At 42.0% G+C, this 25,459-nt stretch overlaps 1 long non-coding RNA gene across 1 annotated transcript in view; it reads left to right on the top strand.

Moving 5' to 3' along the window:
• LOC103886245 overlaps positions 1-24,564 on the top strand; it is a 29,366-nt gene extending 4,802 nt beyond the window's left edge. The window contains exons 2-3 of the long non-coding RNA XR_649734.4: positions 19,225-19,378; positions 20,751-24,564. This is a non-coding gene — a long non-coding RNA (uncharacterized LOC103886245). The remainder of the gene's footprint in view (positions 1-19,224; positions 19,379-20,750) is intronic.
• The last annotated feature ends 895 nt before the right edge of the window (positions 24,565-25,459 follow it).

The following is a 25,459-nucleotide window of genomic DNA, read 5'->3' as shown; positions in this document are numbered from 1 at the left end:
GGTGAAACATGGCTTTATTCAGCAGCTCTCTTACACTGTCTGTCTCTGTCTCAGCTGCTTGCTCCAGCCACTCCCACGCACGGCTGCATGGCTGGCTCTCCCTTCAGGGTCAGCAGCTTAACTCTTTCCCTTTGGGTACAGGCAAACTGAGCTATGTCCTGACTACCTGCTGTCTGTCTGCAAGACCGACAGCTCTGGCTCTCTCTCTCTCTTTCTCTGGGCATGAGCATGCCAGTACAATGTCAGCAGGGCAGTTATACCTTTTACAGACAATAGTAGCTTAGAGCCAAATGATGAGCCTTCCCATGTTATGGCTACATAGTGTGTGCCTGTGCTCCAATCCCGCTGAGTCATGCAGGATGTTTACCTTGCCGGTGCCTGCTTGGCTGCAGCACAGCCATGTTTCTTACACTTCACCCGCTAGACTGAGGGAGTCCTTTTAGTGGGGACCCATGCACATAGGACAGCACCCTGGACCCATAGACCACAGCAACAATACAGGGAGCAACAACCTACTAATAATATTCCTGCTATGCTACTTATGATGATGAGAACCCAACATAGGTTAGAGTCCAGAGATGCCCACCATCTCTGCAGGGGGCCATCACTAAGATGCTTAATCACCTTAGCCTCCTGTGATACGCCTTGGAAAGCTGCCATTATGTTCTGGTAGTTATCAGGAATAAATGTACAACATTGTGTCCCTATAAAGGCACAGGTGCCACCTTGGGCAGCTGTTAGTATGTCTAAGGCCATCCAGTTTTGCAGCACCACCTTCCTGATCTGATGAACCTCATCAGTTAGCAAACAGAAAGCAACTTGGGTATAATTCAGGGCCCAAGCTGTGTGCTCTGCAAGGGCTGTAACTTGCATTTCTACAGTAGTGACACCTGCTCCAGGAATAGTTATTGCTAAGGGGTAGAGCCACCAGGGGGCCCGTTGTACTCATAAAAACCAGGAATGCAGCACCTCTGTTATATGGGTGACTAGGCAATATGGGAAGCACAGTGGCAGGCACATAAGGTCACCCCCAGGTACAATGTCCAGTCCAATTGGCTGGCAGACATGGCCATCCTGTGTCCCCACAGACCCATAAACTCCCATGGGGCACAAAGCCTGGGGCCCGGCCTTGATAAGGCCGCTTGTTCCACTACATCCTTGGTGTGGTAATGTGTTATGTTTACATAAACCTCAGCAGGAAATCATCCCACAGTGACTTTACCCCTAGTGTTGCTCTATACATTGTGGTACCTGCAATGGGGGCATCGTGTGTTCTCCCATTAGCCAGCACCATTCATCATGGACACCACTAGTCAGTCAGGGGGCAGGCTTGCCATGGGTGTTGTGACACTCCCTATCCAAAGTTCACCATGTTGCATCCTAACCATTGTCCATGGGACCCCAAGTTTCCAGCCATGTCCAGTTCTTCACAGAAGCTGAATTCATGTGCCAGGGCAAGCTGTCTGCAGCTGCTGCTGGAAGGGTGGTGCAGATCCAACAGTTGGAGACACTGGCCACCTCGGCGTAAGTGTGGGCCCAGTCCATGATGCTGTTGGGGCATGTCAACCTACGGCTGAAATGACAAAGCAGGCATAGGTACTAACAAGGGTAAATTATGTCCCTCAGGCAAAATACAGCCTAACTTTTCATCTCTGGATAACAATGCAGCTGCCCTGTGCTATGGCACCACAGCTTATCAGCTTCCCATGGTTCTTTTGGGTCCTGTACCCATGCCAAAGTCACAGGAGAGCTCACAGGAAGTACATATGTCCCCCGGAGGAAGGTCCCTTCCCTGGCTGTTCCTCTACAAAGAGATAATTGTGTAGACTACACATTAAATACCCAAGGAGTAACATGTAAGTCCTACTGCAGACCTTCCCCCCAGGGGTCTATGATAGCCAGCCATCTTCAGTGAAGGGCTTGGAGGGTCCCATGGGCAATACCAATTTTATTTTATTTCCCTACCTTTAGGGGTATCGGGGCAGGCAATAACAGATTACTGTTTGTCCCCATACCTGGTTGGAGAAGGTCATTCTTGCTCTCATAGATCTGGCCACATGGCCTGGCCCTGCATGGGTCTGTGACTAACTAGGTAATTCTGTAATTTTCAGGTAATTAACCACAAGGTTAAGCCTGGATAAACTGCCCAGCTACTGGCATAGATTACCATAGGTGTCACCTCCTTGGTGATCACCATCCACACTTCTCTAAGTTTAGCTCATTGGCTGCTTTGTCCACACTTGGTATCAAACCATGTAGTGTCAGTACTAGGCTGGACTGCAGCAGCAACCCAGGGAGCAGCAGTACTCTGGCTAGACCTGTCTGTATACTGTGCCCCATCAGGAATGGGGAGGTGCCTCTGGTCCCACGGCCTTATCTTGCATTAGGACTATAGGCTTCAAGACCTCTTGTAACTCTGCTACTAAGGTACTCGTACTCAGTGTACTTTGCTGCTTCAAGTAGGCACACCACTTTGCTCAAGTGGATGTCTGTGCCGTCCCAGTCTTCAGGGTTATTACCCATGAATGTACCCACCCAGCTGTTGGGTAAGTCGTCTACATGATGACTGTAGCCTGTCCTGCTATGCTCTTATAATCCTGAAGGGCAGCATATGCAGTTACTGTTTTTCCAGTTCGGGGGTGCCCATTGTTATCTATGAACACACCCATTCTGCTATTACTAACTGCTTTTCTATCAAGGAACACCAGAGCTCAGCTCCCTTTCATAGTTGGGACCAAAAACCTACTGGCGTATTCAGGTGCCCTGTGAGCTGCTATAGGCCCTAACTGAAACTATCTGTGGTCACATGTACATCAAGTTCAAATGGGCACCTGGCTAACTACCCGTAAGGCTTTGTGCCTGCTAAGTATCCTGCTTGGCTACCAGAAAGACTCTCAGCTGCATCATCTCAATCCTAGGCAAGAGGGAAGTTGCCATTTCTTTTTTATTTATTTATTTATTTATTTTGAGACGGAGTCTCCCTCTGTCGCCCAGGCTGGAGTGCGGTAGCGCCATCTTGGCTCACTGCAAGCTCCGCCTCCCAGGTTCACGCCATTCTCCTGCCTCAACCTCCCGAGTAGCTGGGACTACAGGCGCCCACCACCTCGCCCAGCTAGTTTTTTTGTATTTTTTAGTAGAGACGGGGTTTCATGGTGGTTAGCCAAGATGGTCTCGATCTCCTGACCTCGTGATCCACCCGTCTCGGCCTCCCAAAGTGCTGGGATTACAGGCTTGAGCCACTGTGCCCGGCCGGAAATTGCCATTTCTAAACCTGCAAGACAATCACAGGTTAGCATAACATCATTAACAAGACCATGACATATGATGGGGCTATGCATATAGCCCTGTAGCAACACTGTTAAAGTCCATTGCCTCCCTTCCATAAAGGCAAACTGTTCCTGGCTCTCTGGAGCAACGTTAATGGAGAATAATGCATTAGCTAAGTCTGCCACAAAGTGGTACTGTTCCATTTTCGTTGTCAAGCAGTCCATCAAATCCATGATGGAAGATACAGCTACATGCAGAGGGGGTGGTACTTTATTCAGTTCCTGGTAATCCACTGTCATCCGCCAAATCCAATTAGCCTTTCTGACTGGCCATACTGGGGAGTTATAGTGGCTATGGGTGCCACACACTATTTGCACCTCCTCTAACTTCTTAATAGTCTCAGTTATCTCCATATGCCCCTGGCAAATGGTATTGACAAGTGGAGGTAACTCATCGGGGTTGTGGCAGAACTTGGCGCTGGTGATGTATATGCCCATGTAGTACCGGCTTTACTACACGAACTCAGAGTCTGAATTCTCTGGCGGTGGTGTGTAAGCCCATGCAAAATGTCCGCCTCTAGAATATAGTCAGGTATGGGAGAGACATACACAGCATATAGGTGGGCAGCCAAGTGGCCCATGCCAAGATGCAGAGACACAGGTTTCGCTTTCACTGACTGACCCTCATAACCATCAATAAATGCAGCTTTGCCGGGAAACCTACCCAGGTTCCCATAAACAAGACTGCAGTCTGCACCAGTATCTACCAGTACTAGGACCCACTGTACATTAGTCAGGGACCAGAGGATTGCCAGCTCCACATATGGCCTCTGATCGTCTGGTTCCCCCACAAGCCGGGCATCTCGGCCAGTTCCCTAATCAAACAGGAATGGCCCCGCATCCTTGCCTGTCTGCAAATAGTCCTTGGGTTGAAGCGTCCAGGTGGGGCTGGGTTGAGCAACATTGTTTTGACCCCTCTTGGGCATTTTCCAGAATTGCTGCTCCGGGGACAATTGCCTCCACAGAGTCAATAGCATTCCGTTGGGTTGCCTGTCAATTTTCTCCCGAGCAACCCTAGCTGCAATTAAGTCAATCCACATCTGCATGTGGGTCACCTTCTGGGGCCCCTTTTTATCTCCTGGCGTGGTTACCTGGGAATGAGGAGTCTTCACCTTCTTTTTGGTACAAACTCCCCAGTCCTGCCAACAGCCTTCTGTCTCCCCGAGAGTTGCCATAGTAATAGTCACTTCATGTATGCAGTGCCCCACATACAGGGTGAGAACAGTGGCTAGACAGGTAAAAGCACTCAGGGGTGCTGAGCCCAGCATAAGATCCCTCATGTGGGAGATAAAGTGTTCATCATCTGGCCCCAGGTATTTGGATCAAACATAGCCTGCCACATATCCAGCTCACGGAGTACCTGCACCAAATCAGTATACGACTGCTATCTACTGACAATTTCTGCTGTTTCACCTGCATCAGTTCAGACTGTAATTAAAGAAGTCAGCTTTTTCATCTTGGAGGTGGAGCAGGAAATGCTTCAGCTCCTTCATCGCAGAGATGGAGCATTCAGGCAGGGAGGGGCTCCCCTGGATGGTGCTGGCATTGCTTACCTAACTCCCACAACTCAGTGGGGGTATAAGCACAATAAGAGGTGTGTTGCACCACTGTGGGGGCTCCCTGGGCTCTCCCCTGAGGTCCCATCAGATGCTCATATTCTACCTTCTGACAGATCACGGGGTGAGCCCACAGCGGGGGAGCCGCCTTCTCCTTGGCATCAGACCTAACGGGAGTTTCCAGCTGGGAGGATGGGCTCAAGGTTGCACTCACAGCTGTTGCTAACTCCTGTTCTGGACCGTTTATCTGGGCCTCTAAGTACCCTGCTTGTGCCTAGAGGTCCTTCACCCCCAGGTTTTGCTCCAAGCTGTGAATTTGGGTCCCCACACACATGGCTTGTGCCTGGAGGTCCCTTACCTGGGAAGCCTCCGGTAGGGACTGAGCATGTACTTTCCACAGTGCTGTCAAAAACACCCATCCAACTCTGCCAACAAAGGTGTGTTCCTTCTCAGTGCTGTGTGCTTCCAGCTGCTTCAGTACTCTCTCTATACTCTTGGTAGACCTGTCCACTGCCTCCCGTATTTCCACTGGGGCCTATCCTAGCAGCACTACTTCTACTGGGTACCACAGCCAGTGCTGCGCCACACAGCTGACCGGGGAGCCCTCAGTGGCTGAAGACCCACTCATCTCATCCTGCCGACTGTGCCAATTTTCAGGTCTAGGGTCAGGTTTCAGCCCATGCTGAGGTCCAAAGGGAGTGGGTGGATGGGTGGCAAATAGCTGAAAGAACATATGTAGATGAAATATGGCTTTATTCAGCAGCTCTTTTACACTGTTTTTACTCTGTCTCAGCTGCTTCCTCTGGCCACTCCCAGGTACAGCTGCACAGCTAGCTCTCCTTTCAGGGTCAGCAGCTCAACTCTTTTCCTCTGGGCACAAGCAAGCTGAGCTGTGTCCTGGCACCCCCCTGTCCATCTGCAAGACCGATAGCTCTGACTCTTTCTCTGGGTGTGAGTGTGCCTGTACAGTGTCAACAGGGAAATTATGCCTTTTACAGACTATAGTGACTTATAACCAAATGATGAGGCTTCCCATGTTATAGCTACATAGTGTGTGCCTGTGCTATAATACTGCTGAGTCATGCAGGATGTTTACCTTGCCTGTGCCTGCTTGGCTGCAGTGCAGCCATGTTCCTTACACAAGGTCATGAACTGATTTATGTAGAGAAGGAAGGAAGTTGAAGGTGAGAAGAGAAGGTGTGATCACTGGAGTAGAGAAATGCAGTAGGGTTCCCTACTTGAGATTAGGCATGAATAATTTAAATCAAGATGAATCAGTGGGTTTATGTGCTTTTCTCTACCTTCATTTAGCTACAGGTGCAGAGTAGCTCACAGTTTACATCACAAATGGATTTAGGATTAGAGGACAAGGAGGTTGAGGGTATATGGTAGGGATTGACTATAATAATAGTTCATGGAAGCTAAGATAGATATAGGGGGAAGGGAAGCAATGAATAAAAGCATGATCTATGATTATGGGTAAAAACATGGCCTAGAGTAGGTCCAAAGGAGTGTTTAACTGAGGCCAGGAGCAGTGGTTCATGCCTGTAATCCGAGCACTTTGGGAGGCTGAGGCAGGTGGATCACCTGAGGCCAGGAGTTTGAGACTAGTCTGAACAACATGGTGAAACCCCATCTCTACTAAAAATACAAAAATTAACAGGGTGTGGTGGCTCATGTCTGTAATCCCAGCTATTAGGGTGACTGAGGCAGGAAAATTGCTTGAACCTGGGAGGTGGAGGTTGGAGTGAGCCAAGATCACGTCACTGCATTCCAGCCTGGGAGACAGTGTGAGACTTCATCTCAAAAAAACAAAACTAAAACAGAGTGTTTAACTGAAGTAGAGTGGAGAACAAGATTGGGAAGTAGAGGCTAATGAACTGAAAAGCTGAGGTCAGAAGAATTATCACCATGGACATTGAAATTGCCAAGTGATGTGTCAGAAATATTATGAAAAAGTGATAGTGGCCAGGTGCTAATATTCTTCAAGTCACATTAGGGATGATTCAGGGGTCTGTAGATGGCTACAAAAAGGAAGGGTAGAAAGTAGTGGAGTCTGAGACATGATTTTCAAGACAGGGACTTTTAAAGAAAGTAGGGACCATGTTAGAGAAGTGGTACTGAAGAGAAAACTGAACATTTATCCACATTTTAGACACAGGTACAATGACTGTGGGAAAGAAAACAGCTGCCACCTGAGAGGACTGAAAGGAAAGCAGTAGCCTCAGGAAAAAGACAGTTTTCTTATTTATTCATTTTTTTAGAGACAGGGTCTCACTCTGTTGCCCATGCTGGAGAGCCGTGTCATGATCATAGCTCACTGCAGCCTCAGACTCCTAGGCTCAGGTGATCCTCCCACCTCAGTCACCAAGTAGCTGGGACTATAGGTGCATGTCACCACACCCAGGTTTTTTTTTTTTTTTTTAATCTTTTGTGGAGACAAGATCTCACTATGAACTCCTGGGCTCAAGTGATCTTCCCACCTCAGCCTCCCGGCAGAGACTAGGTAATTTATAAGGAAAACAATTTATTTTCTTATAGTTCTAGAGGCTGGGAAGTCCAAGATCAAGGTGCTGGCAGGTTCCATCTCTGGTGAGGGCTGCTCTCTGCTTGCAAGATGGCATATTGATGCTTCATCCTCTGGAGAAAAGGAACATTGTGTCCTCCCATGGTGGAATGTGGAAGGGCAAGAAAGGACAAACTCCCTCCAAGCCCTTGTATAGGAGCATTATTTATTCATTCATAAGGGTGGAGTAACTCAAGGGTTTTTCTCCAAGGGCTTTTTACTTTTGCCATCCATCTATGATGCCTTTGCAATCTAATCTTGCATAATATATAATCCCACACTGTCATTACAACATCACGATTTACTAGAGTGATTAAAACTTTGTGGTACACTGCAGTATTTCTAGTTACACTGCAGATGCTTTTAACGTCAACCATATTGTAAAACATTTTTTCTAAAATATATCTTTCCCCTGATTTATCTAGTAGATTGTAATAAAAATGCTAGATACTTCCTTTGATAATTTGAGATATTAACATATTTCAAAATGATCCTTATGGGTATCGTTGTGTACTACTATTCATAAAGAATATTTATATTAGTGGGCTGAATCTGTACAAATTAGGAAATATTTTAAGGATATAGCAATTTGCTTACCAATTAAGGACTGGGACTGGAGGAAGTTGTTTGCATAGTTGGGAAAAATCTTTTATCACTGATATTAAAATTGCCAGCTCAAGGGGATATTAAAAAACAGGCCAACTTCTAGTTTGTTTTACCATTGTTTTAAACTTCTGTACAAAAAAAATACAGCCCTTTGTTGACTATACTCATGGCAGAAAAATCCCATGGCCCCATCCTTGTTATATCATTAGGATACAGAGTACTAGAGAGAATAATATAATGAATATCTTTCTACTTATCTTCTGGCTTGGTCAACTCTTAATATTTTATCATACTGACTTTAGATTTTTATTATAATGAAATAAAACATTACATTTATAATTGAAACTCCTGTGTAATTTTTTCCTCTGTTCTCTTCCTAGAGGTAGCCACTATGTTAAATTTAATTTTCTGCATTCCTGTGCATATTTTTATCTTTTATCTTGGTGTACATATGCATGTACTGCAAAGCAATATGGCTTCTGCATATCCATAAACAATATAGTATTATTATTACCATAAACAATATAGTAGTATTATTATTATTGTTAGTTAGGCTTTTAATTTTGAGGTAATTGTATGTTCACATGCAATTGTAAGAAATAATACAGAGATCCCTTGTACTCTTAGCCCAGTTTCTCCCAATGGTAATATCTTGCAAAATTATAGAGCAGTGGTTACAACCAGGATGTTGACATTAATATGATGAAGATATAGAACACTCCTATCACTAAAAGGATTCTTCATGTTGCTCTTTTACAGCTACACCTACCTTCCTTTTGCCCTATCCATTCTTTAACCACTGGCAACCACGAATCTGTCCTCCATTCCTAGAATTTTGTCATTTCAGGAATGTTATGTAAATGGAATCATATGGTATGCGTAACCTTTTGATACTGGCCTTTTTTCACTCAGTGTATTTCTCTGGAGATTCATCCAGGTTGTTTCACATATCAATAATTTGTTCCTTTCTAGCGATGGGTTGTATTCCATGGTATGGCTATACCATGATTATTTTGTTTTCAGTTTGAGACTATGAAGAATAAAGCTATAAACATTTGTGTACAGGTTTTTATGTGAACACATTTTCAATTTTCTGTGATAAATGCCCAGCAGTTAATACTGGGTCAAGTGGTAGTTGCATGTTTAGTTGTTTCCCCTTATTTAAAAAAAGTGGTAAAATACACATAACATTAAATTTACCATCTTAACTATTTTAAAGTGAACAATTCAGTGGTATTAAATACATTTATAATGTTGTGCAACTATCACCACTATCTTTGGAACTCTTATCAGTGTGTAAAGCTGAAATTATATCCATTAAACATTAATCCAATCCATTAAATTGTTTCCAGTAAATCCCTGTTACCTCTGGTAACCACCCTTCTACTTTCTGCCTCTATGATTTTAACTACTCTAAGAACACTAAATGGAATCATGCAATACTTTTCTCTTTGTGACTGGCTTATTTCACTTAGCTTAATTTCCTCAGGTTTCATCCATGTTACAGCATATGTCAGAATTTCCTCCCTTTTTAAGCTGGAATAGTATTTCATTGTATGTGTATACCACATTTTGCTTATCCATTTATTCATCAGTGAACACTTGGGTTATTGCCATGTTTTAGCTATTGTGAATAATGCTGCTATCAACATGGGCAGACAAATACATGTTGGAGTTCTGCTTTCAAATCTTTTGGGGACATGTACCCAGAAAAGGAACTGCTGAATATATGGTAATTCTTTTTAAATTTTTGAGGAATTGCCATTTGTTTTCCACAGAGGCTGTACTATTTTACATTTCCACCAATAGTACACCAAGGTGCTCATTATTCCACATCCTTGCCAACACTTGCTATGTTTTTTTTTATAGTAGCCATTTTAATGGGTGTGAGGTGGCATCTCACTTTTAGTTTTAATTTGCATTTCTGTAATGATAAGTGGTATTGAGCATCTTATATGCTTATTGGCCATTTGTGTAACTTTGAATAAATGTCTGTTCAAATCCCTCATCCACTTTTGAATTGTTTTTGAGTTTTAGGAGTTCTCTATATACTGGATATTAATCCCTTGACAGATATAGAATTTACAAATATTTTCTCCCTTTCTGTGAGTTGCCTTTTCACTCTGACAATGTTTTTGATGCTTAAAAATTTTTTAATTTTCATGAAGTTAAATTTATCTATTTTTTTCTTCTGTTGCCTGTGCCTTTGGTGCCATATCCAATAAATCATTGTCAAATCTAACGGAAGCTTTTCCTTATGTCTTCTTCTAAGAATGTCAAGTTTTAGGTCTCACATTTAGGTATTTGATCCATTTTGAGTTAGTTTTCTATATGGTGTTTGGTAAGGGTTCAACTTCATTATTTTGCATGAGGATATCCAGTTTTCCTACTACCTTGTGCTGAAAAGATTGTCCATTCCCTATTGAATGGCCTTGGCATCTGTGATATTGTGACTTATAACAAGAAATATATACTGTATTAGGTTTTCATTCTTATTTCCTGACATACAACTCCTAAAATCCTTGGACTCTCCAAAGTGATGTGTCTTTCTGTATACCCGTGCATTGACTGATGACTGGAAGTCCCTAGGTAGTTTTAGGATGGGGGCTGGTCACCAGAAAGACCAAGGCATGATTAGAGGATTGGAACGTTTGCCTCATCTTCCAAACCTCAGGGAGAGGAAAGGGGCTGCAGGTTAAGTTGATCACCAATGGCCAATAATTTAGTCAATCAAGTCTATTAAATGAAGCCTCTATAAAATCCCAAAAGAAACTGAATCAGGGGAGCTTCCTGATAACTGAAGAGGAAGTTCCTGGAGGGCAGTGCCCCAGAAAGGACATGGAAGTTCTGTACCCCTTCCCCCCCACCTTCCCTTATGCATCTCTTCATCAGGTGTCCATTATATCCTTTGCAATATCCTTTATAATAAACCAGAAAACATGTTTTCCTGAGTTCTGTGAGCCATCCTGGCAAATTAATCAAACTTGGGACATGGGTCATGGGAACCCCAATTTATAGTCTATTGGTCAGAAGTATGGATGACAATCTGTTACTTGTATCTGAAGTGAGGGCACTCTTGTGGAACTGAGTCCTCAACTTGTGGTATCTGATGCTATCTCCAGCTAGATAGTGTCAGAATTGAATTGAGTTAGGGGACACCAAGCTGGTGTTCTGTAAAGAATCTGCCAAGACTTGGTTGCTTGTGAGGAGAAATCCCCACCCACATTTTGGTGACTAGAGGTCACAAAAGTGATCTGTGTTTTGAGTAGAGTAAAACAACAAGTGTTTTTCCTCTCAGAGCACCCTTGTTAAAAAAATCATTTGACCACATATGTGAGGGTTTATATGTCTGCCTTTATGCCAGTGTCACACTGTTTTGATTACTGTAGCTTTGTAGTAAGTTTTGATATTAGAAAGTGTGAATCCTCCAGCTTTGTTCATTTTCAAGATTGTTTTGACTCTTCAAGGTCCCTTGAAATCCCACATGAATTTTAGAATTAAAAAAAGAATTCTGCAAAAACTGTCATTGAAATTTTAATAGAAGTACATTTCAACATGACATTTGGGGGGACAAATACCCAAACTATATCAACATGCATTTAGGGATGATGGTCATCACCTACTCTAGTGTTATAAGATTTAAATGTCATCAGAGACAAGCCATTCATACAAAGACTTGGAAACACCTTTGGTAGCTGTGGTTCTCTGGGCAGTTGCATCTTGCAGGAGTGACTTGTTCCACCTGGGTCCACCATTTTGATGCATTTGTCATCATCTATCATCATTACCATCACAGCAGCTAATATTTACTAGCCCTTACTATTTTCCAGGCACCATGTAAATTACTTTACATGCATTATTTTGTTTCTCATAACAACCTTATAAAGTAGGTACTATAATTTATCTCCATTTTATACTCAAGGAAGCCAAAGCCTACAGCAAATTAAATGCTAGCTCAGAGCAACTAGCCAGGATTCAAACTCAGGCAGTCACAGCCCAGCTTCCAAGTTCTTAACCACTGTGCTGCATTGCATTTCTTTATTACTTTATGATTATTTGCAAAAGGAAGAGATAGAAGTCTAATTATAAGAATGTCATTTATATAGCATCAAAGAAAAATGAGGAGCATTTTCGATAAAAATCTCTATATTGTGTGTGATTTAAAATCCTCAGTCATTGACTTCAGCTCAAGATAGTGTGCTTATCCATTAGTTGTTTCTCCTCCCACCTTCAAAAATTATTAATATGTAAATGTTCTTAAAAGTGTGGAAACATGCCATGATGTAACATTATTTTGGCATATTTCTATCTTTATTCTTATGGATGTCTTTTGCTTTTACTTGTCGCAGTTTTAGTGTACATATAATTTAAGTTTTTTATTAAGATTAGCAATTATAAGCATGTTTCCATACTATATAATCTTTATAATGATCATTTGAGTAGATGTGTTATGGTTTACTTACCCATTCTCCTACTGTTAGACATAATACTTGCACAAATCACTTTCAAAGAACATTTTCATGCATATTACTTTCTCTTTCATTTGGGTTATTTTCCCAAGATAAATTTCTTGTGGGGGAAAATTACTAGGCCAGTGGGTTGATCATTTCTATGGTTTCTTATACTGTTTAATATCAGACACATGGTTGGAATTGGGAGTGCTGACTGAATCAGAGCCAAACGAGGTCATTACCGCACTGTCTCTGTAGAGATATTTTCATGACATATCAATATATTGCCAACAATTGATGTTAATTAGAGGTTTATTTGCCGAATGTCTTAACTTCTTGGCGTTCTCTGTGGTTGTTCTAATGGTTGATGTGGTTAGGTTTGGTGTATGACCCCACATCTATCTGAGATTTATACTCCTTGAATTGCAATAATGTTCAGTGTATATTGTAATCATTGAAATAATTATAGGTTTTTAAAATTCCTCTGGAAAACAATTATTTGTTAGCATTTTTTAAAACCTCAGGGGACAAAATAGAATTAAATGAAGGGAAAATAGAATACAGAGATGTGGACAAAAGGAAGTGTCATGACATGCTTATGATCTTTTTCCAATTGTGCCCACCCTGCTGTGCTGCTGACCGTCACACTAATCCATTAGGGCTTCACAGGGGAGCACGAGCCTTGTGTTCATGACTTGCTGAACTGATTTCTGGGAGAGTTTGGATGATATACAAGTGACTAGCTATATATGCATGTGCCAAATTAGACAAACCTCCTTCAGTTTCAATTGGATGGTCCTACCTACCCTTTTTTTGCTCTTTCACTTCTTCAGCTTAGCCAGCAGGCCTTGAACCCTAATGTAGCACCCCAAGTGAGCCACTCTCTTAGTGCTGTGGTCGTGGCCTCTGTTGAGGCACCCTGGCTCTCGTAACTCATCCCTTTGCCCCAGAACCTTGATCGGCAACTCTTCCTTATTAGGGAAAGCATGTATCACTAAATTCTTGATGGAGACTGAAGCCAATATTTTATTATATTTTTAGAGATACCAAACTTAAGATATTAAGCAATGACATCAGGCCCAATATCAGTTTTCTCAATGAGACATTTTGAGTGTGGGTGTTTGGTTGTTTCCTAATTTTACACTCTGTGAAGGTTAATGTCACATGTTGTCTTATACATTGCCTAAGCTCACTTGTCCTTCCTGCTAGTGACTGTGACTTCAGTTGTTGCTCATAGCTGTTCAGGTGCAGATCACCTGCTCCTAACTTCTCCAATGGCTACTTGCTCTGTCTTTTGTACTCAAAACCCAAGAGTTGGATATTTTATCCTTCTAGTTCTACTTCTCATTGAGCCCATGGAGGTCTCCTGGCCTGATGCTCCTATGGGCAATTGTGACAAGGTAAAAATGAGGTGTGAAAGAGACACTGGTGAATATCCCATCACATAACTGCCTATGTTGATTTACTATTTCTTGCCTCTTTGTTGACAATTGATGCTTCACTCCATTTCCTCAGCTGCTGCTTTGCCTTATTATGATGGTGATTATGGTATTCTAGCCTGGCTATCTTGCTTCTAAGTAAACACCTCTCTTGTTTCAGCCTGGCCCCAAGTTCTTCCTACCCTGATGCTGTTGTTGATATGGCCAGTGTTTTTCAGCTGGCATAGCCTTGGTCAGCTAGAGCTGAAGAGCACTTGCCAATTTCCTTCAGGCACCACCCAGTCCACATTGCTTATTTAGGATACAAGTTTGGTCCACAGGTATTTGAGTTTGCAACCCTTGAACAGGCTTTTTAGCTTCACACCTGCATGCCTGCAGGCTCTCTGCCCACTTGTATTTTCCTGAGTTCCCAGGACTATATCTTATATTTGTGACAGTTGTTTTTGTCACTCTGAGCTAGGTGCTGCCACCACAGCTGCTGTTAATGGTGCTCTCTTGGGTACAGATCTTTACCAATGACCCCAGCCACTGGTAATAGGCTCAGTGCTGTAATGGTTCTAACTTTCCCATAAGTACAGGGACACATTCTTTCTTTCTTCAGTATCGTGATCTGTTAGAGGTGTCTCCAAGTAAAATTGCTGTGCCTTGCATTGTTTAATGAGAGCTCTGCAGTTTCACTCTCCCGGGGGTACCTGGACCCCTCCATGGGGCTGGGTTAGGCCAGGGTCAAGCAACAGTAGCCATTTCTGCATCTTGAAACCAGCACTCCCTTCTGTGTGTTAACCCTGTAGAGGAGTCTGGATTCTTTAGGATGATTTTTTTTTTCCCCCCAGAGGCCCTGAAATGGGACACTTTACAATTTGAATCTGTTAGATCTCCCTGCTCCACTTCGGAGTTCCCACAAGTTTATGCATTTCCGAACCCCACTTGTGGTTTTCAACTTTCTCCCCAGGAAGCCTCTCAGCCTCCCTGAAAACTGGAGAATGCAATAGATATGCTGACGGAGGGGAGTTGTCTAGCCTTACCTCCACAGTCCTGAAATGTATTTACATGTTAATCTCAACCCAGACAGAACGCCTTTATGAAGTATAGCAACTGGCTCCCCCAAACATACTGTAATGATGTATCCGATTTGCATTGGTGCCCCCTAAGTGCCTGGCACAGGACTTTGTGCATAATTGGTGTTTGGTTTATGTTTTAATTGGATGATTTTAGTTAACAATGTTTTCTGGACTGGAAAGATGGCGACCGGCACCCAAAGATGTCACAACAAGTGCATATCACCTGATATGAAATAAAAATTGGCTTAAAAACAGTTTGTTACCATAATGCTATTTTAAAAATGAATTTCCATAGAGAAAAGACTGAAGGACATATGGCATGACTATTAATAACATTCCTGTGAGCAATAATTATGGTTAACTTTTATCCTTTCTTTTTGATGATTTCCTTCCTTCCTTCCCTCTCTCCCTCCCTCTCTTTCGTTTCCTTCCTTCCTCCCTCCCTCCCTCCCTCCCTCCCTCCCTCCCTTCCTTCCTTCCTTCCTTCCTTCCTTCCTTCCTTCCTTCCTTCCTTCCTTCTTTTCTTCTTTTCTTGTCTTACTCTTTCCCCTAGGCTAGAGTTCTGTGGTGTGATCTCGGCTCATTGCAAGCTCCGCCTCCCAGGTTCACGCCATTCTCTCACCTCAGCCTCCCGAGTAGCTGGCACTACAGGCACCTGCCACCATGCCCAGCTACTTTTTTGTATTTTAGTAGAGATGGGGTTTTATTGTGTTAGCCAGGATGGTCTCCATCTTCTGACCTCGTGATCTGCCTGCCTCGGCCTCCCAAAGTGCTGGAATTACAGTCATGAGCCACTGTGCCTGGCCGATTTCTACTTTCTTAAAGCTATGACAATGAACATATTTTTGTAATACAATGTTAAATATAATGCCTTACAATTTTATTTGATTATACTTGTATGTGGTTTTAATTAAAGGAAGCAAACAGAATGCACAATATCGAGCCCTCTGAGTTACTCCTGGTAACAGATTGAATTGAAAACAAATGCATGCCTAAATGAAGTATATTCCTAAGAAATTCTAATAGAAAAGTATATGAGCCATCTCGGGTATTCCAGCAGGAGGAGAATTTCAGGAGGTAATAACACTTGTCAAAGGAATAGAGTGTTGGCATCCTTTTTTTTTTTTTTCTTTTTTGAGACAGAGTCTTGCTCGGTCACCCAAGCTGGAATGCAGTGGCACGATCTTGGCTCACTGCAACCTCTGCCTCCTGGGTTCAAGCAATTCTCCTGCCTCAGCCTCCCAAGTAGCTGGGATTATAGGTGCCCGCCACCACACCTGGCTAATTTTTTGTATTTTTAGTAGAGATGGCATTTCACCGTGTTGACCAGGCTGGTCTCAAACTCCTGACCTCAGGTGATCCATCTGCCTTGGCCTCCCAAAGTGCTGAGATTACAGGCATGAATCACCGCGCCTGGCCTGGCATCCTTTACATAACAGAGAATGAGTAGCTTTTCATTATGTCGTATGTACACAGGGGTAAGAAAAAACAAAACAGAGAAATATTCACATGGAATCTCAAATGACCTTTGTGCCAAGGAAAAGTTATTTTTATTAGGGAATCCTATGAAATACTTTTTCTCATTGTGATCCCCTGTCATCATTTGTGATAATAGCAGTATATCATGGTGAGGAAGGCCTTAGCCTTGGCATTCCACAGGCAAGTTTGAATCCTGGCTCTGTTACTCACCCTGTAACTCTCAACCAATCATTTAACTTTCCTATTGTCAGCTTCTTAATTTTTAAACTGGTAGATAATAATGCCAACTTGATATGGTTCTTGTGGGGATTGAGGTAACTCATAAAGAACATAATGCTTTTGGCATGTGATAAGCATTTGATGCACACAAGTGCGTATTGCTATTAAGGATAACAATAGGAATTGTTGGTATCATTTATTGATATCTATTATATCCAGGGAATTATTTTTATTTCCTTTATATTTTTCTTTCACGTATTCCTTAAATCAACTTTTGATATGAATGAGAAAACTTGAGCCCCACAGAGTTTACGTTAACCTGCCCAAGGTAAAGAAAGTGGTAATAAAAAAGCTACAGCTGACATTTGGACCTATATCAATCTGATTCAGATTTTTACTCAATATTCCACAGAATTAACGTTTGACAATGTATTATTTACATAGTGATTTATTTTTGGTAATTACCGATAAAAAACTTTGACTAGCTTTTCAGCAAAACTTTATGGTAGAAAAAAATGTTTATCTGACCACCAGAGGGCGCTTGACCAAAGTTCTGTAATTACACTCACCACTCAGAACCTCTCACATCGTTACATTCTACAGCGAATAATTTGCCAGGTTCCACGTTGGTAAAACAGCAAAAGGCAGCAGTCCATACAATGAAATAAATGTGTTTATTTTTGAAATAGAGTCTGTCTTAGGTAGTCAGACTACGGGAATACCGGAATACGGGAATCCGGGAATAGGGCAATCCCCTTTTGGACTATTTTCGGACGTCCGTCCTTAGGCACACAATTTATTTAATGAATGCAATCCATTTTGATTTGTTAAAATAGCATCTGATTTAATAATTTGATGGTAACTTTCAGCTTAATCAGATTTTCATTAATTACTTGAAGGTATTTAGTTAAATACTTGAAACTTGAGGTTTATGGTAGAAGTGGCAAGTAGCCATTCATTCTGGCTACACAGTAAGCAAGGGCATCTACTTCATTGCCCCCAAAGGAACTGACCTATGTTTTGTAAAGACAGTTTGATTAAATAAAAGCAATTATGTCATCATTTAACATGCAGTTTACCAGTTGAGCACGTGTAGGGAGTATTATTTTCACTCTATTGGTCTTGGGAATTTCTGAAGTTTATAAGTGTACAAAATCTGTTCTTCTAGGCACTTAATTAACCTGTAGCACTTTGTGTCAATTGTAATTACAAGGACATGCACAGCCATTCCTGTATTTGAAACCTGCTTAGAATATCTGCAGTTTAAATTTGCCAAGGGAGAAATCATCCTGTATTTATGTATTCTGTTAACAGAATAAATATGCAATGAGAAGGATAAATTCTTATTTATTAAGGATCTGATTATTCAGTTTTTAGATCACACGAGTTATTTTGCCCCTCATTTACTCAACAATTATGAGTTGGCACACAGTTTAATAAATACACACTGAATGGATAAATAATTAAGTGAATGAGTGCTTCTCATATGCAAGGCACAGGTCTAGTTGCTACGGGTGATGTAAAACAAAGCTTACATGGTTTCTGATCTCTAAGAAGTTTATGACATGGCTGGAAGATCAGATACAAGAAAAAACAAGTGAAATAACACAAGAGTTAAGTAACAGTAAAAGGCATCACAAGAAAGATAAGGTTAGATTCCAACTGAATGCGACAAAGAATGAGCACCATGAATCTGAAGAAGAAGTTATAGTCAGGGTAGGCCTTATGGAGGAGGTGAGAGATAAACTGGGCTTAAAATGTGAGAAGATTGGTGGAAGCAGAGGGCACTTTCAAATGGTGAAGGAAGTAGAATGAAAAAAATGGAGTGAACCAAAGCAAAGAAGATGGGAATATACAGCATGTTAGGACATGTGGAGTATGAGAAAGTATACAGGCCCAGGCTTTTCAAACTAGGGCGCTCACCTCCCTGGTGGGAGAGTTGTCCCCACAGTATAAACGGGGAGCACTCCTTCCAATGCCAGTTTCAAATGGAAAATATGAAGAAGGAATATTAAACAATTTAACTGGCAGATAAGTTAAATGTTTAATATTAAAACAAATGTGGATGTATTATAACAGAGAGGTGATGAGACGGAAGCCCAGAAAGTTTGTGACTTGTTCAAGGTTGTGTAACTTGTTCAGAGGACGAGTCTAGTGGAAGGGAGCGCTAGGCAGGTTGTTCTCAGTCTTGAATATCATGGTCAAGTGTGTACTTTGCTTTTGCTCTACTATTATGTCCTTTTATATCATTTGACTGCTCATTAACTTCCCTGCCAAAAGGTTGTCAGGAAAAATAATAAAAGGAATTTGAACAAACTGATCACTTTTTTCCTTCTTGTTGATAGTGCTTATACAAGGATTAAGAAAATATGATATCAAAGCTTTCAAATGAAGTTTGAAAATCATTTGTTAATTGAAATCTTTTGAGTGCTTCCTGATCCCTATTGTTAATGGAGATAATATAATTGGATATAAATAAAATGTACTGTGATGGCTAACGGGGGGACTATATGTTTTTCAGATCTGGGACACATTTGATTTTTGAGAAGAAATAGATTATCCATTTAGCAAGAAGTACCGGTTGAGTACTGCCAATACAAATACTTTTTTGGGCCTGAAAAATAGTCTTCCATCTTTAATGATGACCTGGCTGAAAAGAAAACCTTGAACCTCAGGTGGGTGGGCTAGATTTCTTTTGCAGTCATAGGGCAAAGCTCTGAAGACATTTCCAGAATATCTCATCAGCAGAATGATTTTAACGACTGAACTAAAATCTAGAGAAAATGATTGAGAAATGTTGAGTAATTAGTCTCCAAAAGATAAGGATGAGCTTTGGCCTCAAGATTTTAAATGACTTGGGACGAGGAGCAGTGGCTCATGCCTATAATCCCAGCACTTTGGGAGGCTGAGATGGGCAGATCACCTGAGATCAGGATTCAAGACCAGCCTGGCCAACATGGTGAAACCCTGTCTCTACTAAAAACACAAAAATTAGCTGGGTGTGGTGGTGCGTGCTACTCGGGAGGCTGAGGCAGGAGAATTGCTTGAACCTGGGAAGCAGAGGTTGTAGTGAGCGGAGATTGGGTCATTGCACTCCAGCCTGAGCAACAGAGCGAGACTCCATCTCAAAGAAAAAAAAAAAAAAGACATGGGATGTGGTATCCTTTGAAGTACTGATGGCACAACTTGCCTCTTAGAAGTTCTTGAAGATATGGAAGGAGAGCAAAGTGATGTGTGTTGTAGAAAACAGATGCCGCTGATTTGAATGAAGGTTCAAGGTGAGAGCTTGCCACACAAAGCAGACCCATGGACCTAGTCTACCCTACGCTAACCTGCATCCCCCACCTGCACAAACCGTGGAGGAGAGTGCCCCCGCACATTCTGGCTCTGTTTCCCCTTGTGTTGCGGGAATTTGAGCCTCCTTATCCTCACAAATGGTTCTGAAAGCCCTCAAAAGAGTGTATCACCAGTGTATTATTTTCCAATTTCTGCTGCAACAAATTACCACACTCTTAGTGGCTTAAAACCACACACACTTATCTTATATAGTTCTGGGGGCTGTAAGTCTAAAATGGGTCGGCAGAGCCATGCTGCCTTGGGAAGCTCCGTGGCAGAGCCCATTTCCTTGCCTTTTCCAGCTTCTGAAGACTGCCCACATTTCTTAGCTTGAGGCCTCTTTCTATATCTTGAAAGCCAGCAGTGCAGAATCTTTGAATCTCTCGGACCACTGCTTCTGTTGTATCTTCTCTGATTCTGACTCTCCTGCCTCCCTTTTCTAAGGACCCCGTGACTGATTGTCTTGGGCCCACCAAATAATCCAGGACAATGTCCCCATTTCAACATCCTTAATCACATCTACAATGTCCCTTTTGCCCTGTAAGGTGATGCACTCACAGCTTCTGGGGTTTAGGACATGGGCATCTTTGGGGGATCTTCATTCCACCTACCCCAGCCAGTGCTCTGAGAACTAGTTGTTTTGGTCACAGCAGGAGGTCTGTGATTTTCTTCTTCTGATACTGGGTCACTAAATGCTGGCTTCATTTGCAGCTGGGGCCTCTTCCTCATCCGTGACAGATGCAGCAGCGGTGTCACAGATGTCTCCCAAAGGCACCGTCTCTCTGTGGATGCTGCCAGTCTCCAAGACTGAGGATGGCGATGTCAGCCCTACTGCTGCCCAGGGCCACTGCTGTTTTATATTGCTGCCACCACCATCAACATAGCCACCACCATGAGGGGGACCAATAATGTCAACGGGTTTCAGCATTTTCTCCATCATCACCCTTGGGACTTGGATGTGAGTCGTCCGGATAAGCTGAGAGACAGTCACCCTGCTTTGTTAATGACCACACCTTCCCTTGAACCCTGTCCCTTTAGTTTTGAACCAGCTTCTCTCTTTCCCTTTGGGATCCGTCTGTCCCAGGAGGCTCCTCTGTTCCTCCTTATACCACAGCTCTCCTTTCAGGCTCAGATATTTTGGAATCTCAGTGTAAACACAGCTGGGACTCAGACTGCCACGTAACACATGCTTCTCTTAGGCTACCTTCCCAAGTGTTTACATTCTGTGCTGGAAGAACTTGGCTCCTTCAAGAAACTCAGGGAAAGTATCAGTACAGTTCCTAATTTTTCACACTTTCTACCTAGTCTAGGATTGAGCATCTGGATCCAATTGGAGGTTGTTTGTCGTAATTTAGCACTTCCTATGAATTTGTAAGGGATTACTATTGAAATACATAATTTAGCAACTTCAGATTTTACAAGCTATGGCAAGTGCCATACCAAATAGGATTTGACTGGATTTATTGCTGTTGAAAAGGAAATCTTTGATTTTGCTCCTCCTAGTGACTATTGATTCATTTCATACCAAAGTGTATAAAATTGGACCTATAGAAAACATTTTCTTCCCTCGTTCTGGTTGGAATAAATGTTTTCACTTCATGAAATAAACAGCGAAAGAATTTTCATGAATATGTGTATAATTTTAATGAGTTTTGTTTCTCATGATGAAATGTATTAATATTTTATATGTTGTCTTCCTAGGAAATGGAGGAATATGAGCTCCTAGACTAGCTGCAGTTTGTCCAACAGGAATCAATATTCATAATGCTCAGGACAGTGGAGCATAATTCCCAGAACCTCTGGTTGTGGAGGTTGAACTGGTCAGAGGAAGCAGACTGAGGAGGCATTGTTGCAGTAGGGAATATCCTGGCACATACCCAGCTTCTTCACCTGGGTGGCGAGGACAGAGGTTTCTGAAGACTCAGGAATGTGTGTGCAAGTCTTTAAGGAGTAGGAAAGGGGAGGAAGATGAGGGGTGGGCATGGCGGGAGGTACCTGAGAGATACAAAAACAGGATTCCAGTAGTTGGACTGTTGTCCTTCCACAGGCCTTTTCATTGATGTCCAAGAGTCATCTTTTGGTACCACTTCCTGGGGACATTTCCTCCCTTGAAAAGAGATTGATAACTGAGAATAACCCTAGCCATACTGGAATATAATTCCTGATATCCTGAAAGTGTATTTTCACATTCAGATATACAGCTATACCCAGGTGTACCTATTCCGGTTCATTTTGGGCAATGCGCGGTAGCTGAGGCCCATGGACTGAAACAAAGACCGCTTCTGCCATCTGCTGGGCACTCTGAGGAACTCAAAGGATTTTTCCACAGGAAGAGGGGGAGTTTGATGAATTTCGTTTCAAATTTACTTCAGCACTTGAGAATTTAGCCAAGTATTAAACAGATTAATTTTTGCCTTTGTGAAGGCTTGCATGCCTTTGATCATTCAGTCGTTTTAATGAACTCAACGTGGTTGTTTCCGATTTGGCCTTGAAAGCCTTGGCATGTGGCCGTGCTCTGAGTGGGAGCCTCGCTGCCTCCAGCTTGGGTTCCTTAGTTTTGGCAGGGTTTTCCTTCCCACTGATGGAAGGTTTACAGAGGAAAAAAAAAATCATTATGTCTGAAATTCTGCCAGGACACATCAGCGTATTTCCAGGCTGCCATCTACCATGTAACTCTCTGAAGATTTTATATATATATACACATGTATATACATATTATATACATGTGTGTATATATATAAATTGCAGTGCACCTGTTCCTAAGGAAAACTACCTTTTCGTAGGATCGCATGTTTTTATTAAATTAGATGATTTTAAATTTTAAATTTTAAATTGTATTTATGAGGATGTACAACTTGGGTTTCTTCCCTTAGGCTTCCTGGTCTCTGCGTTAAGTACAGCTTGCCTTCAAGGTCAGCCTCCCACCCTCTCAGAGATTTAACAGGGGCTTCTGGCACCAGCTTTACCCAGCAAGCTTAGCGTAGCACTATTTGTGGTCAGATCCTGAGTGATTCAGCAGCTCTACTATCCTTAGAGTCTTGTCTCATCCCACACAAAGCCCTTTTCAGACCCAGTTTGACATTCTGATATTGTACCATGGCCCCGCAGGGTCAGGGAGTATAATGTGGTGATTCAATAGCTGTCTTGGTGCAGAAAAAGGGCATTCAGTGGTGGGTTAAAGGGTGGGCTGGCGACAAGGAGGGAGCAAGGCAGCATTCAGCAGCTTCTGCAGCTTTGCTTGGCTAGGAGCGAAACATCTCACCTTGAAAAATGGCTTCAGAGGCACATAAATTATTTTCTTTGTTACTTAGCTTTTTAGCATCAGGACCTCAGACCTGATTTGGTTGGGAGTGGGTAGACAGGAGAGGTTCCTCTCTGTGGGGTCCCTCCCTTGGTGCCCTGTTTTGTGGTAAATGGGCTGAAATAGAATTCGTTGAAGTCAACTGAAGTCACTGAGAAGGTCTGCTTAAGTTTTTGAACATTACAGTTTTGGTGATATGCTTGGAAGCTAAAATCTATGATGAGCTTCTCCAAATTTTATCCTCTTGTTTTCTTTGACTGGTTTCCTTACCTGGCCCAGTTTTAAAAGCTATTTGTGCCCATGCTGGATGTCAGAATAAGAGAGCACTCAAGAGAAGTGAGATTTTGGGTTTGGTCCATGGGATATTTCATACCTAGAGTAACCTTCCGTTTCAGAGCTATTTTAAAGCTGGTTCCTCACTTTGTTGAGAGCAGTTGAGAGCAAACTGATAGATGGGGATGTGAGAAATAAGTTCTCCTGGACATGAGTTGCAGTCTATACGTATTTACCTTTAAGAGAAAAACGAAATGACAGCCACAATTTGTCCTTTGCTGATTAACGTGCCATTTCTCACTGTTTTGATAATAACAACAATACATCCCACCTCTTGCCGTGTTTCTCAGACCTGGGAAACTTCTGTTAAGTCAAACTTTCTTCCAAGTTGACTGTCCCACTCTGAGGGCAATTTGAAGGGGTGACAATGCCTAGATCATCTGAGTTTTACTAGTACTGAAATTGTGGTTATTTGCTTTGGGCAGACTGAAAGGAAATTTATCCTTGCAACATTTATGAAGATCTTGTTTGCTAAGCAACTTAGTATTATCAAGGAAGGTGGGATGGTATTGTAGGGAAGTGCTTTGCTAGATAGCAGGACATTTAGGATCTGGTTTCATTCTGGCACTCACCAACTGTGTGATCCTGGCTTTGATCTTTTTAGCCTAAGTTTTCTCATCTGGAAAGTGGTTGGCATAATGATTTCTGCAGTCCTTTTAAGTTTTAGAATACTATAATCTACCGTTGCAAGAAGAAGAGTCATTTTTGAGGTATATAGATAACATTCTAATTAATCTTGTATCTTCATTTAAATAGGCTTTGAAATATTATGTGAGCAGTTAAAATATAGCCCCTATTCATCTATATATCTATTTCTCATCTACCTCTTTTTTCATTCATCTGCCTACCCACATATATAATATTGGGTTATCAAGTAGGCAGATTAAGCCTGTACTCAAGCAGTGGTACCAAAAATATTTTGGAAATAATTTGATATATGAAAAAACTTATCAAAATGGTCATTCTGAAAAAAATTACCTTTTTTAATTTCTTTATACTGATTTTGTGGGTTAACATTGTATATATGAGAAATGGTAGTCTTGTAACCTTTTAGTTTTTAGGGCTTCTATAGGTATTTATTTATTAATTTCAATAGTTTTTGGGGAACAGGTGGTGTTTGGTTGCATGGAAAAGTTCTTTAGTGGTGATTTTGAGATTTTGGTACACCTGAGCAGTGTACACTGCACCCTATTTGCAGTCTTTTATCCCTCACCCCCCTCCAACCCTGCCCCTGAGTCCCCAAAGTCCATTATTTTATTCTTAGGTGTTTAGGTCCTCATAGTTTAGCTTCCACTTACAAATTAAAACATGTGACTTTTGGTTTTCCATTTCCGAGTTACTTCATTTAGAATAATGGTCTCAACTCAATCCAGGTTGCTACAAATAACATTATTTCATTCCTTTTTATGGCTCAGTAATATTCCATGGTGTGTGTGTGTGTGTGGGTGTGTATGTGTTTGCATATATATATATCACATTCTTTATCCATTTGTTGGTTGGTTTCATGTTTTTGCAATTGAGAATTGTGCTGCTATAAACATGTGCGTGCAAGTGTTTTTTTCACATAATAACTTCTTTTCCTCTGGGTAAATACCCAGTAGTGGTACTGCTGGATCAAATGGTAGTTCTACTTTTAGTTCTTTAAGGAATCCCCATACTTTTTTCCATAGTGGGTTGTGCTAGTTTACATTCCCACTAGAAGTATAAGAGTGTTGCCTTTTCACCACATCCATGCCAACATCTGTTATGTTTTTATTTTTTAAATTATGGCCATTATTGCAGGAGT

Source organism: Papio anubis, chromosome 7 (genome assembly GCF_008728515.1).
Source record: "Papio anubis isolate 15944 chromosome 7, Panubis1.0, whole genome shotgun sequence".
NCBI lineage: Eukaryota > Metazoa > Chordata > Mammalia > Primates > Cercopithecidae > Papio > Papio anubis.
Note: the sequence above shows the minus strand (reverse complement) of the source record. Positions and strands in the feature narration are given on the sequence as shown.